A 12,568-nucleotide genomic window follows, 5' to 3' on the forward strand; every position below is an offset into this window, starting at 1 on the left:
TCGGTAGATTAGGCGAGACGATATTGAGGAGGGTAGGTTCCCCGATGCTTTTCGATCATCCTCATGTTAAGCATGCTCGAGATGCCTTGTGGAGACATCTGGCCAATGAGGGTTAAGGATGATTCTTGGGCTGCGGTGCTGAGGAGCCCGAAGTGTCAAGCCAACTGAGTAACATAGGGGCCAATGGAGATTACCCCCTTCCCATGCCGCTCCATCTGGTGCTGAATAGCGAGGGCGATGAAATAGTCAAGGTCGATGATGAGGCCGTCTGACATACACCATAAAAAGTAGGCATCGTGAATGTTGGCGACAACAGTGCTCTCTCGCTGTCCTGTAATCGTGTGAGCCAAAATGGCATGTAAGTACCTCAGAGATGGAGGGAGAGCCGATGCCTTGGAGCAGCTAGGATTGTAGGTGGCCCCACCTAGTACTAGTGCGTCCCAGCACCGTGAAGGAGAACGATGGATGTGGTGGTTGAGAGCGTGTAAGTCATTCTCCTTCTTGAATTCCTTTGTATATAAACCTAGTGCCGTACCGAATTCTGGGAAGCTGAGCTGGCAGACTAACCCGCCTAGGCAAAATTGGACCGTGCTGGGATCATCGTAGCTCGTCATTACGGTCTGAAGATGGAACGTTGAGCATAGTTCCATTGTCATCTCGAGGTATGTTAGCTCAATGATCCCAAAGAACAGCTCCCAAGGGTTGGTGGTTAGGAGGGCCCGAATCGCTTCACAAACTGAACTTGTTCTACTGCAACCCAGTCGATGTAGCGGCCCACAATTAAAGGTCAGGCTCGGAGTATTTGGAATAGTTCTTTTTAGGGCTCGATGGGGAACCTCAAGAAAGGGTGACAAACATTCGCGGTAGGACCCGAGGAAGTTGACGCTCCCTTCCTTTTCTTTGAAGCATGATCAACGGCCTTTTACCACATGAAGACGACATTGTATACCTGTTAATGGAAACATCAATTCGTGTTGATGAGTAGACAAGGAAAAAAAATATGACTAAATTCGAAAGAAAAATGCATAAATATGTTAAGCCAGAACTACTAAGTTTAACTAAAATAATAAGTTCAATGACCTATTTTTGTGGCATTAGCATGGTGATATAAGTAAAAATGGTAAAGAATGGAATGCAACATACTATATGAATAAATAGAAATGTCAACACAAAAGGCATGATTATTTTCAACTATCCTAACCATGAATATTCACTTCTAACTAATTAAATGGAGTAGAGAAATCATGTAATGAGTAAGAATTTGAACATGAAAAAGATGATAACTTGTTCTATAAATGAAATTTGTGTAATAGAAAGATGAATATAGCATGAAAAATATAGATTACTATGATAAATAACAAACATAAAAGGAAAGAGATTGAGCGTCAAGAACGAAGTTGGGAGCGATGCACGGGCGTGGCATGGAGGGCGTGTGGACTTGCAGCGGCTACGGTTAGGGTTTTTGGGTGAAGAAGACAATGAATAGTGCAGCTTATTTATAGATTTTGGGGCACACAACCAGGTAACATGTAACACTCCTTACCCGTGTTTGACGCTAAAACAGGGTACGAGGCATTACTGGACTTAATCACTAATCATCGTATAAAAACCGATTCATAATTAATAACATAATCAAGACTATCTACATTAAATGACATTATAGAATAGAGACCTTCAAATAACATAGGTTAGTATTTTAAGCCAATTCCTAGCAACTTAATAACAATTAAACGAGTCTCCATACATGCCAAAGACTTAAAATACTTTAAAACCTTTATACATCGATCAATAGTTTGATAGTGTGATTTAACCTCTGGCGACCTCCAACTCGAGCTAACATCTGCGACACTATAGGAAAAAGGAAAGGAAGGGAGTAAGCATTATAGCTTAGTAAGTAAGTATGTATATATTAATAAACTATACATTATCATACTTTAAACAAAGTCACAATATGTTCCCGGAATATTACCATCACAAACACACATACTTTCACTATTACAATCATAAACATGTTCAAAATAAGCTGTCTAGCAGAGTACCAGCAACTAAATTATTTATTTTTGGAGCTACAGAACTCCAAGTTACAAACTGTTAATTTTCCTTGAAACTATATTCACATATACTCTTACCATAAAATTTTTATGATTTACCGAGTGATTAGATGCATGTGTTAGATTATTGATAAGAAATTTTATAGATTGCATGTTTAATTTGCCTATTAAGGCTTATTTGCAGAAGTTGCTGTAATAGCCCGATTTAGGGCCTAAACGGAACAATGGTTTTAGAACCACGAATTTGAAGTTGAAAAATTTATTCCGATTAAGTTTTAAGGTTTATTTATTGATTAAAATATTGTGTAAAAATATCGTTAAGTAATTTTACTGATAAAGTGCTTAATTGGACTTTTAGGACTAAATTGCAAAAGTTGCTAAATATGTGTTCTAATTCATAAGTACTTGATTGAAATGGTGGTTTAAAGAGGAGGTCTTTAAATGGAATTAGACCATTATATTTCGTTTGGACAAAAATGGGCATGAATAGGACAAAATTTTAAAGAAAGGCCTTAAGGGCATTTTAGTCATTTGGTAATTAAAAGAAATAAAAAGGGAAAATAAAGCCAAAATTGACTCATCTTTTTCATGGAAGCCGAAATTAGCATGGGGGAAGCCATGGCTAGGGTTTTCAAGCTTTCCAAGCTCAATAGTAAGTTTGTTCTAGCCCTGTTTTTCAAGTTCTTTACGATTTTGGAATCCCGGTAACTTGATTAAGCTTATTCTAGCAATAATTTAAGCTAGGGTTCATATTTGGAAAAATACCCATAAGTGAAATGTGTTTATTTTGGTGTTTTATGCTAGAATATGAAGACTGAAATTATGTTAAACAACTTTTGTGACAGTCCCAATTCGACCCTAGTCGGAATGTGGTTTCGGGGCCACAAGACCGAGTCCCAAAATTTATTTAAAATTTGGTTGCATATCCTCTATGTGTATTAGTGCATGTGTGAAAATTTGATGTTTTAATTTAGACTTATGAATGTGAATTTCATGTGATTGGCTTAGTTGAGAACTTAAGAAAATATGATAGGGGAATATGTAAGGATCAAATAATAACAAAGTGAGGAAACTTGGGTTTGCATGTCAAATTGCCGAAAAACCCAAGTAGTGGCCGGCCAAGCCATGATGCCCCATCCACTAGGTTGAATTTCAATGCAATTCTTTTATTAGTCAACAATTAAAATAAATTAAAGAAAGGAATTAAAAAGAAAAGATGAATAAAATAAGGAAGGAAGAGGGAGTATTCATCTTCTTTCTTTTTTTGCAATTGCTGTGAGTTAGGAGAAGGAAGGAAAAAATGCTCTAGACATTCGGCTAACTCAAAAGGGGTTGATTAAGGTAGGATTTATGTTACTTTTACTAAATTCTTGTGAAAATCTAGTTAGTAGCCAATGTCTTATTACAACCCATATGTTAATTTTCTACCTAAAGGGGTACTTAGATGGCATATGGTTAGGAAGAGGAAAATGCTAAGAGTATGGTGCTTTTGATGTTGTGAATGGAAGTAGTGGAAAATTGAAAGAAATTTTATGTAGAAATGTGGTATATGTGGATTTATAGGATATTACAAATAGATGTGAAGCCATGCTAGATTAGGAAAAATTTGGTCAAGTGTTCATGAGATGAAATTTTGTGTTTAGATGAATTAAAGATGATAGTATAGTTGATATCATATATATATGCATATTCGGCCATCAAATTAAGAGCATAGGTGATGTTGAGTCTAAGTTTTGCACATTCGGCCATATATATATATAAGGGTATGCCCATTCGTGATATTATTTTTGGATTATATATATAATCGACTAAAAATGAGTAATTAGCAAGGGTGGTTGCCAAATGTCCAATTATATATATATGCATGCGTGATTGGATTATTGATAGTAGGGTGATAGCATATGGTTATTAGCCGAATAGCTCAAAAACATATGGTAGGAAGATAAGAATTAGTCATGTATCTCCTATGATATGAAATCATTAATATTTTGATATAAATATTTAGCAAGACGGTTAAACTAGTTAATTTATTGATTAAGCTCAAGAAGTTAAAGGAGGAGAATCAAGCAAAGGCAAAGGAAAGAACATCGAGTAGCCGAGTTGGAACCGTTTTACCCAACACAAAGTAAGTTATTAAGCATATATTTTGTATTGATTTAAATAACCATAATACCTATGTAATTATGCCGAATGGAATGATATATAAATGCATGTAGTGACAAAATTATCGAGTGTAAAAAAAGAAGTGAGATGTATTGAGTTGTTGATTTCGGCACTAAGTGTGCGGGTATAAACATTTATGATAATAAGATTGGCACTATGTGTGCGAGTTTAATTGTATAGCACTAAGTGTGCGAGTTTCATTATTAAGCACTAAGTGTGCGGACTTACTATATATTTTCGAACAATTATTAACGTTAAGTGTGCGACTTTATCGAGTAGATCATGGACAGCGGAATGAGTAGATACTTTGAGTTCATGAGGAATAGACGTTATGTTTATATTTGGAACTGAGCTTCGTAAGTCTTGAACCTATGTGGTGATTATATTTGAAGTTAGGAACATAAGATTATTGTGGAATAGATGAAATTTATTATTAGTATAATCTAAATGAAAATAAAATGATGTGTGGAAATGCGTCAAATATCATATCGAATATCATACGAGATGTCAATGGAGGCTTGGCTAGTTGAGAGCATGTAATGATAAATGTGTGTGAAATTATAGCATAGTCGGTATGGATGGAGTACCTAATCTTGCATTAATTGTTTTCTTTTATGATACTTTATAAATGGACGGCAGTGTAATGCTTATGACTTACTGAGTTATATACTCATTTGGTGTGTTTATTTGTCACTTATTTAGGTTCCTTTGATCCATTTTTGTGTGCTCGGGACCATCGTCAAAGTCATCACACCAGCTTGCAACTTTTTGGCATCTTCTTCTTAGTTGGTCTAAGAGAACATTTCGGCATGTATAGGCTATTATGTTTTGTTTGAACCTTGGTATGTATACTTTTAGCCATGCGAAAATGGCATAAATGTTAAGTTGGTTTTGGTCTTATGATACTTAGTTATAAGTAATAGTTAAAGTCTATTTGATTATTATGCCGTTTGTCATGGCTAATCATTTCTGGTGTTACATTCATGATATGGTTATTGAGTAGTAAGGAAATGCTTGGTAATGATTAGCCTTTGGTATGGCTAGTCATGATCATACTTGGTGATATGTATGTTAAATTACTCTAATAGGTAAAATTTACTCTAATAATGGATGTAGACAGCAGTAGTGATGTGAAATTGAAAAATCACTAAAAATAGTAGAAATGGAATTAAATAATGAATAAAATATGAAATCGAAGCTAGATGAGTCTATTTTCATATGGAAGAAACGAAACGACCATATGAGCTATATTTTATGAGATGTTTAAATTTTTGTGAAACAGGGCCAGAGCGATTTCTGGATCCCCTGTTCTGATTTTCGAAATTCACCATAAATTTTGTAGAGATAATTAGAAGTCATCCTTTATATGTGCAGATTCATTATTGAGTCTAGTTTCATTAGAGACAAGCGGAATAGGCATTGAAGCCCTGTGTAGGGAGATATCTAAGTCGTAATGCTCAGAGGTCAGAGTAGTCAAACCCTGAAACAGGGGAGACTTTAACAAATAAACTGTACTAATTGGCCCAACCAAAAATTCTACAAAAATTTTATTAGATATATATATGAGTCTAGTTTCAGGAAACATTGACGAAATTTGATTTCGAGTTTCGGAACTCAAGATATGAATTTTTAAGTGACTATAACGCAGATTGACAGCTTGTCTGGGAGTTTTAAAATAAATTGTTTGAGCTGTATAAGTGATGAATTAAGCCCGATAACACCTCGTGTTCGACCCCGGTGACGGCCACGGTTTCGGGGTGTTACAACTTTTGCTAAGTGGTTTTAAGCAAAAGTGAGTAAAACAGCTTAATCAGTAAAAGTTGTTATTGTTCATAACTATGTGTTAGAGTGAGAATTTGATGTTGCCATAGAAGGGAAAAATGATTAGCATGTCATAAAACATAAGAATCCCGAGCCTAGGGGCAAAAGTGTAAATATGCAAAAGTTTAGGGGCAAAATTGTAATTTTGCCAAAGTTTGAGTTAAGGACTGTTTTGAATAGTAAATTAATTAAATAAGTAAAATATGATGTTTTAGATATCGGAAAATGAGATTTTAATCTAGAAAGGGAGAAAAATCGAAAATCAGTAAAGTTGGTAAAATAGCATTTTAGTAGCGAGGTAAGTCCATATGTATAATAAGCATTAATTTATGCATGTTTCAATGTAAAATTGATATATTTACTATGATTGCCGAGGTGTTGAAAGTAAGTATAATTATGATGATTTAAATGTTCAATATTAATTCGACATGGAAATGAGAAAGTATGTAAGTTTGTATGGAAATAATACATTATCTTTATTATGTTTTTTTATTTCAACATATTTTATGTATTGTAGCTGATTTTTGAATCATAATTGACTACTGGAAGTATGGAATCAAGTATTAGAAAGAGAGAGAAATCTCGGTTGAACCTTCGGAAAGATTGGATGATACAGATGGTATGTAGCTAGGTCACATGTATCGTGCTAAGTGCACATCATGTGTACAAGAGAGCTATGAGACATTATGATGTAGCTAGGTCACATGGGTGATACTATGTGTACACCATGTAGACAAGAGAGCTACAGGATATATGTAGCTAGGTCGCATGCGTGGTTCTAGGTGAAGGACACCATGTAGACAAGAGAGCTACGAGATAAACTGGCTAGGTCACATGGGTGGTACTAAGTGTTCACCATGTGTACAAGAGAGCCAAAATTATGTGTACAATCGAGCTAGGTCACATGAGTGGTGCAAAGTGAAGGCCACTATGTGTACAAGAGAGCTTCGATTTTAAAGGTGGGCTGTGTGCGATACCATTGCGTATCTGTTATTATTCCAAAGCGTTCAACTGGGAAATTGATTAAATGAAATTGTGTATGACTTTGTGATGATAAGTGCAAGTATATACATGTGTAACTTATGAGAAATATTCTCGATATGTGATTGGAAATTGGAAAGATTGTTATGGGAAAGTGATGAATACAATTGAAGTGTGAAAGATCAAAATTGACAATAATAACTGTTCTGGATAGTTGCAGTGACGTGAATCTAAAAATTTACAAAAAAATAGTAGAAATTGAATCAGAGACTGAATGAGATATCAAATTAGAGCTTAATGAGCCTATTTTCATATAACAGAAACTGAGCAAGCAAAGGAATTCTATATTATGAGATATTTAAGTTTTTGAGAGACAAGTTCAGAATGACTATGTGATCCCCTGTTCTGACTTGGAAAAATCATTAACAATTGTACAGAAATAATTATGGGATATAATTTATATTCATGAAATACTTAATGAGTCTAGTTTTGAATGAAATAAACAAGAACATTCTTTGAATTCTGTACAAGGAGAAAATGGATTCGTAGTGAAGAGTGGTCAGAACAGTTGAGCAGTGAAACAGGGGTAACTTCAATGAATAAACTGTTCTAATTGGCTTGACCAAAAAATTTAAAAATTTTATGGTAAGAATATATGTGAATATAGTTTCAAGTAAAATTAATGGTTTGGAGTTTGGAGTTCTATAGCTCTAGAAATAAATAATTTAGTTGCTGGTACTCTACTAGATAGCTTATTTTGAACCTGTTTATGATTGTAATAGTGAAAGTATGTGTGTTTATGATGGTAATATTCCAGGAACATATTGTGACTTTGTTTAAAGTATGATAATGTATTGTTTATTAATATATACATACTTACTTACTAACCTATAATGCTTACTCCCTTTCTTTCCTTTTTCCTATAGTGTCGTAGATGTTAGCTCGAGTTGGAGGTCGCCGGAGGTTAAATCACACTAACTAACTATTGATTGATATATAAAGGTTTTAAAGTATTTTAATTCTTTGGCATGTATGGAGACTCGTTTAATTGTTATTAAGTTTCTAGGAATTGGCTTAAAATATTGACCTATGTTATTTGAAGGTCTCTATTGTATAAATTCATTTAGTGTAGATAGTCTTGATTATGTTATTGATTATGAATCGGTTTTTATACGAAGATTAGTGATTAAGTCTGGTAATGCCTTGTACCCTATTCCAGCATCAAACACGGGTAAGGGGTGTTACATAACACGCCCGTGTTCCCCAATTTCAGCCCGTGTGATTCGCAAATTTTGAATTTCGGTGTGTCTAACATTTAGTACACGCCCGTGTTCCTTGGGCGTGTGGGTGCAAACGATAGTGTCGCACGGCTGTGTCTGGCATTGTTTGCTTCTCCCATGCTCATGTCAATCTAACACGTTCGACCATGGGTGCTAGACAAGGGCGAGTCGCACGCCCGTGCTATTTTAACAGGTTCACCCACGGTTCTTCCACACGGGCATGTCTCACGCACGTGTTGTTTTGGCAGGCTCGACCACGGCCATGTCACATGGCTGTGGCTTTTTATTGTAGCCCGTGTTTGGGAAAATTGTTGCCCTATTTTTACACGGCCCTAAGCATGCCCGTGTGCTTGGCCATGTCTCTGTGGAAAACCTAAATTCAAGAGCTCTGTTAGTAAGTTAGGTGTTTAAGACTAAATTTTAAAGAAGTTAATACAGTTAGTGCTTGGGTTGCCTCCTGAGAAGCGCTTATTTATGTCTAAGCTCGACTTACCTCTCTGTTGAATGATCATGGTTGTTTGAAGATTTTATACTCCTCATTCCTGCTATCAATCTCATCAAAATAAGGTTTTAAACTGGTGTTGTTCACCTTAAAAGTGCCGAACTTGAGATGACTCACCTTGACTGTACTAAATTGGAAAATGCTGAGTACCGTAATAGGGATTTCTTCATTCAGTGTGGTAGTGACAATGTGGGGATCTATGGCATCTAATAAGACTATATCTCCAACCTTAAGTTGATTTGAAAAGGTATTGAGCTAGTCCTGGCGTAGTTTTGGTTTATCGTGTGTTCTCGATTTATGCGTCCGCCATTCATCTAGCTCCTCGATTTGTAACCTTCGATCTTCATGAACAAGTCCTCTACTATTGCTTAAGAATGACTCATATGCTTCCTTCAGACTAATTTCCTGCAAAGTAGGTTGTACCATATTGTTAGTTTTAGTAGAATGGGTGAAACGACCACCTTCAATTTCTGATGTGTTGCCAGAATTGCGATCTTGAAGAGTGATTGTTTCGTCTCCCACACAGAGTGTGAGTTCACCTATGCCAACATCAATGATCGTTTTAGCAGTTGCTAAAAAAGGCCTTCCTAGAATTAAAGGAGTGTTGCTATCCTCTTCTATGTCTAGAACAATGAAGTCCACGGGAAATATAAATTTATCGATTTTAACTAGCACATCTTCTATAATACCCCTAAGAAATCTTATAGTTTTATCTGCTAATTGAATGCTCATCCTAGTCTGTTTGGGTTTCCCAAGACCTAATTGTTTGAACATTTTGTAGGGCATAACGTTAATACTAGCCCCTAAATCAGCTAATGCATTATTAACATCTAAACTACCAATTAAGCAAGGAATGGTAAAACTCCCTGGATATTTTAATTTGTTCGGTAGCTTATTTTGCAGAATAACTGAGCAAACTGCATTTAGCTCTACATGCGATGCCTCGTCCAACTTTCGCTTATTTGGTAAAAGCTCCTTTAAAAATTTCATTGCGTTTGGTATCTGTGATAGAGCTTCAATAAACGGTAAGTTAATATGTAATTCTTTTAAGAGTTTAAGGAATTTACCAAATTGTTCATCTGAGCGGTCTTTCCTTGTCGTGTTGGGGTATGGAACATGAGGTTTATATTCGACATTCACTGATTTGTTTTTATTATGACCTACCTCACCTTGACATTTGCTTACAATAGTTTCTTGCCTCGATTCAGGCTCAGGCTCAACGACTCCTTTGTCATCTTGAATATTAATTGTGTTGAGCTATTCCCTTGGGTTGGGTTCAGTATTACTTGGCAAGCTACCTTTTGGTCATTTAGAGATTAGTTTGGAAAGCTGGCCTATCTGAGTTTCGAGCCCTTGGATTGACGCTTGTTGATTCTTAAGTACGGTCTCAGTATTCTGGAAACGAGTTTTTGAGAGCATCTCTTCAAGGTTCAGCTTTCTTTCTTGTTGGTAGGGTGGTTGTTGGTAGCCTGGAGGTGGTCTCCAGTTTCCTTGGCCTCCTCATGAGAAATTTGGGAGGTTCCTCCAACCTGCATTGCAAGTCTTACTATGTGGATTGTTTTGAGATCGAGGATTATTACCCATGTAATTTAACTGCTCGTTATCTATGTTGTGGCCATAAGGTTGGCATTTTGAATGGCTTGTTCCATCTCCACTTGCTTCGCATTGCATTACTGGGTGAACTTGTGAAGAACTAAGAAAACCATCAATCTTTTTATTTAGAAGTTCTACCTGGTTAGAGAGCATTGTGACCGAATCGATGCTATAAACACCGGCTGTTTTCGTTGGTTTTGTCCTCATGACTTGCCACTGATAGTTATTCAGTGACATCTCCTCTATAAACTCATAAGCATCTTCAGGTGTTTTATTATTGATGGTTCCACCAGCAGCTACGTCAACCATTTGCCAAATCGAAGGATTCAAGCCATTATGGAATGTTTGAACCTGAATCCAAAGTGGTAACCAATGGTGAGGGCACCTTCTCAGTAAGTCCTTGTATCTCTCCCATGCATCGTAAAGAGTTTCTAAGTCCATCTGCACAAACGAAGAGATATCATTACGTAATTTGACTGTTTTAGCCGGTGGGAAATATTTTAATAGAAATTTTTCAATTATTTGTTCCCAAGTAGTGATTGACCCTCTGGTAATGAGTTCAACCACTGTTTAGCTTTGTTTCTCAATGAAAAAGGGAATAATCGAAGACGAATGGCATCATCAGAAACACCATTAATTTTAAATGTATCGCATAGTTCCAAGAAGTTTGCTAAGTGAGCGTTGGGATCCTCATCCTGCAACCATCAAATTGAACAAATTGTTGTATCATTTGAATAATGTTAGGTTTTAGTTCAAAAGTATTTGCAGCTACAGCAGGTCTAACTATGCTCGATTCAGTTCTTGTTAAACAAGGTTTAGCATAATCATACATAGTGCGTGGAGTAGGATTTTGATTAACCGCAATTACAGGAGGTAGCTGATTGTCTTGGTTTTCAGCCATCTCTTCGGTTGGGGTTTGAGAATCATCCTCTTGCTCGTTCTCTATGTATCTTAAGCTTCACCTTATTTCTCATTGGTTTCTACGAACTTGTGATCGTTTTCTTTGTCAAAAAGTAGTGGTCCTGACGGGTTTCTTCTAGTCATAAACTATAAAAACCTGCCAAGAGAAAGAAAAAATAAATTAATAAATAATAATAAATTAAATTAAATTAAATTGCAAGAAAAATAAATGGCTAAAGTAATAAAAATTGAGCATTCCTAATATCTTAAGTCCCCGACAATGGTGTCAAAAACTTGATCGCCTTATTTCGTGATAGGTTTTAAATATTTATAATTAATAATTCTGGAAACTAACTATTATCGCGATGTAGGCAAGTGTACCTATCGAACAGTAGTATAGTTTTAGCAAGACCGGATTGCCGAACCCAAAGCAACTAAAAGTACTAGTAATGACTGTCTTTTTATTATCTAGCCTAAGAATAAAGAGGTTTTTTTTTAACTAACTAATTATCTAATCTAAGAACTCACAAAGAATAGACTTGGGGAATTTCTTTTGGGAAAATCAATTGAATTAAGACAATACCTAAGGAAAAATCCACCTAGACTTTACTTGTTATTCTGGCTTCGAATCGGACGATTTATTCATTCAACTTGTTCCGAAGAGATCCATAAGTTATGTTATTGTCCCTATTCAAGACTAATAATGTCTAATCCCTAGATTGAATAATTGAGACCTTTCTCTAATTAACACCCTAGGGTTGCATTAACTCGATCTATGGATCCCCTTATTAGGTTTCAGCCTAATCCGGCAAAATCTTATCACCCTATCTCTAGGCGTGCAATCAACTCCGCTTAATTATGACAAATGTACTCTTGGACAGAGTCTATTCTTCCCCTGAATAAGAGCTTATCTTGAATTAGTATCCTGGGGTATCAAAACAAGAATTAAGAACACATAATTAATAACAAGTTAAATATTTATCATACAATTCAGAAAATAATAACAAGATTCGTGTTAGGTTTCATTCCCCTTAGGTATTTAAAGGTTTTAGTTCATAACTAAATAAGAAAACATCTTAGAATAATAAAGGATACAAAACATAAAGAAAACCCAAAAACTCCTTAAGGGAAATTGAGGGGAGATATTCAGTCTTGATGATGAATCCGGTTTCTGAGATGGATCAATCGACTTCCTTCGAGTAATTCCTTCCTTCCTCCCTGTGTGCCCCCCTTTTCTTCCTCCTCTAGGGTGCATTTATAGGCTTTAGACTGCCTAG

The 12,568-nt window shown here is 35.8% G+C and overlaps 1 non-coding gene across 1 annotated transcript; it reads left to right on the top strand.

The window, feature by feature from the left end:
• Positions 1-10,758: 10,758 nt before the first annotated feature.
• LOC121225792 (small nucleolar RNA R71) lies at positions 10,759-10,865 on the top strand. The gene has a single exon (XR_005923690.1). It is a non-coding gene; the product is annotated as a small nucleolar RNA R71 (small nucleolar RNA).
• The last annotated feature ends 1,703 nt before the right edge of the window (positions 10,866-12,568 follow it).

This window comes from Gossypium hirsutum, chromosome A03, assembly GCF_007990345.1.
Source record: "Gossypium hirsutum isolate 1008001.06 chromosome A03, Gossypium_hirsutum_v2.1, whole genome shotgun sequence".
Lineage (NCBI taxonomy): Eukaryota > Viridiplantae > Streptophyta > Magnoliopsida > Malvales > Malvaceae > Gossypium > Gossypium hirsutum.